This window comes from Vanacampus margaritifer, unplaced genomic scaffold (genome assembly GCF_051991255.1).
Source record: "Vanacampus margaritifer isolate UIUO_Vmar unplaced genomic scaffold, RoL_Vmar_1.0 HiC_scaffold_22, whole genome shotgun sequence".
In the NCBI taxonomy this organism is placed as follows: Eukaryota; Metazoa; Chordata; class Actinopteri; order Syngnathiformes; family Syngnathidae; genus Vanacampus; species Vanacampus margaritifer.
Window position 1 is genome coordinate 1,273,152 of NW_027520732.1, and position 6,287 is coordinate 1,279,438.

Below are 6,287 nucleotides of genomic sequence, written 5' to 3' on the forward strand. Positions count from 1 at the left end.
AGGATGCTAGAATACACTAAATACAGCAAAAATTTTGAGTCTACAACGTTTAGTTTAGGTGTGAGAGCCAAAATGAACTTTTTATTGCTTTAAACGCGTTTTCAGCCTGATTGTGCACTTTAGGTGAAAATGTCAAAATCTTAAAAATGAGCATAAGCACAATGAAATTAATGCTGGAATCATCTTCAGGATGCTAGAATACACTAAATACAGCAAAAATTTTGAGTCTACAACGTTTAGTTTAGGTGTGAGAGCCAAAATTAACTTTTTATTGCTTTAAACGCGTTTTCAGCCCCTGATTGTACACTTAAGGTGAAAATGTCAAAATCTTCAAAATGAGCATAAGCACAATGAAATTAATGCTGGAATCATCTTCAGGATGCTAGAATACACTAAATACAGCAAAAATTTTGAGTCTACAACGTTTAGTTTAGGTGTGAGAGCCAAAATGAACTTTTTATTGCTTTAAACGCGTTTTCAGCCTGATTGTGCACTTTAGGTGAAAATGTCAAAATCTTAAAAATGAGCATAAGCACAATGAAATTAATGCTGGAATCATCTTCAGGATGCTAGAATACACTAAATACAGCAAAAATTTTGAGTCTACAACGTTTAGTTTAGGTGTGAGAGCCAAAATGAACTTTTTATGGCTTTAAATGCGTTTTCAGCCCGATTGTGCACTTTAGGTGAAAATGTCAAAATCTTCAAAATGAGCATAAGCACAATGAAATTAATGCTGGAATCATCTTCAGGATGCTAGAATACACTAAATACAGCAAAAATTTTGAGTCTACAACGTTTAGTTTAGGTGTGAGAGCCAAAATTAACTTTTTATTGCTTTAAACGCGTTTTCAGCCCCTGATTGTACACTTAAGGTGAAAATGTCAAAATCTTCAAAATGAGCATAAGCACAATGAAATTAATGCTGGAATCATCTTCAGGATGCTAGAATACACTAAATACAGCAAAAATTTTGAGTCTACAACGTTTAGTTTAGGTGTGAGAGCCAAAATGAACTTTTTATTGCTTTAAACGCGTTTTCAGCCTGATTGTGCACTTTAGGTGAAAATGTCAAAATCTTAAAAATGAGCATAAGCACAATGAAATTAATGCTGGAATCATCTTCAGGATGCTAGAATACACTAAATACAGCAAAAATTTTGAGTCTACAACGTTTAGTTTAGGTGTGAGAGCCAAAATGAACTTTTTATGGCTTTAAATGCGTTTTCAGCCTGATTGTGCACTTTAGGTGAAAATGTCAAAATCTTCAAAATGAGCATAAGCACAATGAAATTAATGCTGGAATCATCTTCAGGATGCTAGAATACACTAAAAAAAGCAAAAATTTTGAGTCTACAACGTTTAGTTTAGGTGTGAGAGCCAAAATGAACTTTTTATTGCTTTAAACGCGTTTTCAGCCTGATTGTGCACTTTAGGTGAAAATGTCAAAATCTTAAAAATGAGCATAAGCACAATGAAATTAATGCTGGAATCATCTTCAGGATGCTAGAATACACTAAATACAGCAAAAAATTTTGAGTCTACAACGTTTAGTTTAGGTGTGAGAGCCAAAATGAACTTTTTATGGCTTTAAATGCGTTTTCAGCCTGATTGTGCACTTTAGGTGAAAATGTCAAAATCTTCAAAATGAGCATAAGCACAATGAAATTAATGCTGGAATCATCTTCAGGATGCTAGAATACACTAAATACAGCAAAAATTTTGAGTCTACAACGTTTAGTTTAGGTGTGAGAGCCAAAATGAACTTTTTATGGCTTTAAATGCGTTTTCAGCCTGATTGTGCACTTTAGGTGAAAATGTCAAAATCTTAAAAATGAGCATAAGCACAATGAAATTAATGCTGGAATCATCTTCAGGATGCTAGAATACACTAAATACAGCAAAAATTTTGAGTCTACAACGTTTAGTTTAGGTGTGAGAGCCAAAATGAACTTTTTATTGCTTTAAACGCGTTTTCAGCCCCTGATTGTACACTTAAGGTGAAAATGTCAAAATCTTCAAAATGAGCATAAGCACAATGAAATTAATGCTGGAATCATCTTCAGGATGCTAGAATACACTAAATACAGCAAAAATTTTGAGTCTACAACGTTTAGTTTAGGTGTGAGAGCCAAAATGAACTTTTTATTGCTTTAAACGCGTTTTCAGCCCCTGATTGTACACTTAAGGTGAAAATGTCAAAATCTTCAAAATGAGCATAAGCACAATGAAATTAATGCTGGAATCATCTTCAGGATGCTAGAATACACTAAATACAGCAAAAATTTTGAGTCTACAACGTTTAGTTTAGGTGTGAGAGCCAAAATGAACTTTTTATTGCTTTAAACGCGTTTTCAGCCTGATTGTGCACTTTAGGTGAAAATGTCAAAATCTTAAAAATGAGCATAAGCACAATGAAATTAATGCTGGAATCATCTTCAGGATGCTAGAATACACTAAATACAGCAAAAATTTTGAGTCTACAACGTTTAGTTTAGGTGTGAGAGCCAAAATGAACTTTTTATTGCTTTAAACGCGTTTTCAGCCCCTGATTGTACACTTAAGGTGAAAATGTCAAAATCTTCAAAATGAGCATAAGCACAATGAAATTAATGCTGGAATCATCTTCAGGATGCTAGAATACACTAAATACAGCAAAAATTTTGAGTCTACAACGTTTAGTTTAGGTGTGAGAGCCAAAATGAACTTTTTATTGCTTTAAACGCGTTTTCAGCCTGATTGTGCACTTTAGGTGAAAATGTCAAAATCTTAAAAATGAGCATAAGCACAATGAAATTAATGCTGGAATCATCTTCAGGATGCTAGAATACACTAAATACAGCAAAAATTTTGAGTCTACAACGTTTAGTTTAGGTGTGAGAGCCAAAATGAACTTTTTATTGCTTTAAACGCGTTTTCAGCCCCTGATTGTACACTTAAGGTGAAAATGTCAAAATCTTCAAAATGAGCATAAGCACAATGAAATTAATGCTGGAATCATCTTCAGGATGCTAGAATACACTAAATACAGCAAAAATGTTGAGTCTACAACGTTTTGTTTAGGTGTGAGAGCCAAAATGAACTTTTTAAGGCTTTAAATGCGTTTTCAGCCTGATTGTGCACTTTAGGTGAAAATGTCAAAATCTTCAAAATGAGCATAAGCCCAATGAAATTAATGCTGGAATCATCTTCAGGATGCTAGAATACACTAAATACAGCAAACATTTTGAGTCTACAACGTTTAGTTTAGGTGTGAGAGCCAAAATGAACTTTTTATTGCTTTAAACGCGTTTTCAGCCTGATTGTGCACTTTAGGTGAAAATGTCAAAATCTTAAAAATGAGCATAAGCACAATGAAATTAATGCTGGAATCATCTTCAGGATGCTAGAATACACTAAATACAGCAAAAATTTTGAGTCTACAACGTTTAGTTTAGGTGTGAGAGCCAAAATGAACTTTTTATTGCTTTAAACGCGTTTTCAGCCCCTGATTGTACACTTAAGGTGAAAATGTCAAAATCTTCAAAATGAGCAAAAGCACAATGAAATTAATGCTGGAATCATCTTCAGGATGCTAGAATACACTAAATACAGCAAAAATTTTGAGTCTACAACGTTTAGTTTAGGTGTGAGAGCCAAAATGAACTTTTTATTGCTTTAAACGCGTTTTCAGCCTGATTGTGCACTTTAGGTGAAAATGTCAAAATCTTAAAAATGAGCATAAGCACAATGAAATTATTGCTGGAATCATCTTCAGGATGCTAGAATACACTAAATACAGCAAAAATTTTGAGTCTACAAGGTTTAGTTTAGGTGTGAGAGCCAAAATGAACTTTTTAAGGCTTTAAATGCGTTTTCAGCCTGATTGTGCACTTTAGGTGAAAATGTCAAAATCTTCAAAATGAGCATAAGCCCAATGAAATTAATGCTGGAATCATCTTCAGGATGCTAGAATACACTAAATACAGCAAACATTTTGAGTCTACAACGTTTAGTTTAGGTGTGAGAGCCAAAATGAACTTTTTATTGCTTTAAACGCGTTTTCAGCCTGATTGTGCACTTTAGGTGAAAATGTCAAAATCTTAAAAATGAGCATAAGCACAATGAAATTAATGCTGGAATCATCTTCAGGATGCTAGAATACACTAAATACAGCAAAAATTTTGAGTCTACAACGTTTAGTTTAGGTGTGAGAGCCAAAATGAACTTTTTATTGCTTTAAACGCGTTTTCAGCCCCTGATTGTACACTTAAGGTGAAAATGTCAAAATCTTCAAAATGAGCAAAAGCACAATGAAATTAATGCTGGAATCATCTTCAGGATGCTAGAATACACTAAATACAGCAAAAATTTTGAGTCTACAACGTTTAGTTTAGGTGTGAGAGCCAAAATGAACTTTTTATTGCTTTAAACGCGTTTTCAGCCTGATTGTGCACTTTAGGTGAAAATGTCAAAATCTTAAAAATGAGCATAAGCACAATGAAATTATTGCTGGAATCATCTTCAGGATGCTAGAATACACTAAATACAGCAAAAATTTTGAGTCTACAACGTTTAGTTTAGGTGTGAGAGCCAAAATGAACTTTTTATTGCTTTAAACGCGTTTTCAGCCCCTGATTGTACACTTAAGGTGAAAATGTCAAAATCTTCAAAATGAGCATAAGCACAATGAAATTAATGCTGGAATCATCTTCAGGATGCTAGAATACACTAAATACAGCAAAAATGTTGAGTCTACAACGTTTTGTTTAGGTGTGAGAGCCAAAATGAACTTTTTATGGCTTTAAATGCGTTTTCAGCCTGATTGTGCACTTTAGGTGAAAATGTCAAAATCTTCAAAATGAGCATAAGCACAATGAAATTAATGCTGGAATCATCTTCAGGATGCTAGAATACACTAAATACAGCAAACATTTTGAGTCTACAACGTTTAGTTTAGGTGTGAGAGCCAAAATGAACTTTTTATGGCTTTAAATGCGTTTTCAGCCCGATTGTGCACTTTAGGTGAAAATGTCAAAATCTTCAAAATGAGCATAAGCACAATGAAATTAATGCTGGAATCATCTTCAGGATGCTAGAATACACTAAATACAGCAAAAATTTTGAGTCTACAACGTTTAGTTTAGGTGTGAGAGCCAAAATGAACTTTTTATGGCTTTAAATGCGTTTTCAGCCTGATTGTGCACTTTAGGTGAAAATGTCAAAATCTTCAAAATGAGCATAAGCACAATGAAATTAATGCTGGAATCATCTTCAGGATGCTAGAATACACTAAATACAGCAAAAATTTTGAGTCTACAACGTTTAGTTTAGGTGTGAGAGCCAAAATGAACTTTTTATGGCTTTAAATGCGTTTTCAGCCTGATTGTGCACTTTAGGTGAAAATGTCAAAATCTTCAAAATGAGCATAAGCACAATGAAATTAATGCTGGAATCATCTTCAGGATGCTAGAATACACTAAATACAGCAAAAATTTTGAGTCTACAACGTTTAGTTTAGGTGTGAGAGCCAAAATGAACTTTTTATGGCTTTAAATGCGTTTTCAGCCTGATTGTGCACTTTAGGTGAAAATGTCAAAATCTTAAAAATGAGCATAAGCACAATGAAATTAATGCTGGAATCATCTTCAGGATGCTAGAATACACTAAATACAGCAAAAATTTTGAGTCTACAACGTTTAGTTTAGGTGTGAGAGCCAAAATGAACTTTTTATTGCTTTAAACGCGTTTTCAGCCCCTGATTGTACACTTAAGGTGAAAATGTCAAAATCTTCAAAATGAGCATAAGCACAATGAAATTAATGCTGGAATCATCTTCAGGATGCTAGAATACACTAAATACAGCAAAAATTTTGAGTCTACAACGTTTAGTTTAGGTGTGAGAGCCAAAATGAACTTTTTATTGCTTTAAACGCGTTTTCAGCCCCTGATTGTACACTTAAGGTGAAAATGTCAAAATCTTCAAAATGAGCAAAAGCACAATGAAATTAATGCTGGAATCATCTTCAGGATGCTAGAATACACTAAATACAGCAAAAATTTTGAGTCTACAACGTTTAGTTTAGGTGTGAGAGCCAAAATGAACTTTTTATTGCTTTAAACGCGTTTTCAGCCTGATTGTGCACTTTAGGTGAAAATGTCAAAATCTTAAAAATGAGCATAAGCACAATGAAATTATTGCTGGAATCATCTTCAGGATGCTAGAATACACTAAATACAGCAAAAATTTTGAGTCTACAAGGTTTAGTTTAGGTGTGAGAGCCAAAATGAACTTTTTATTGCTTTAA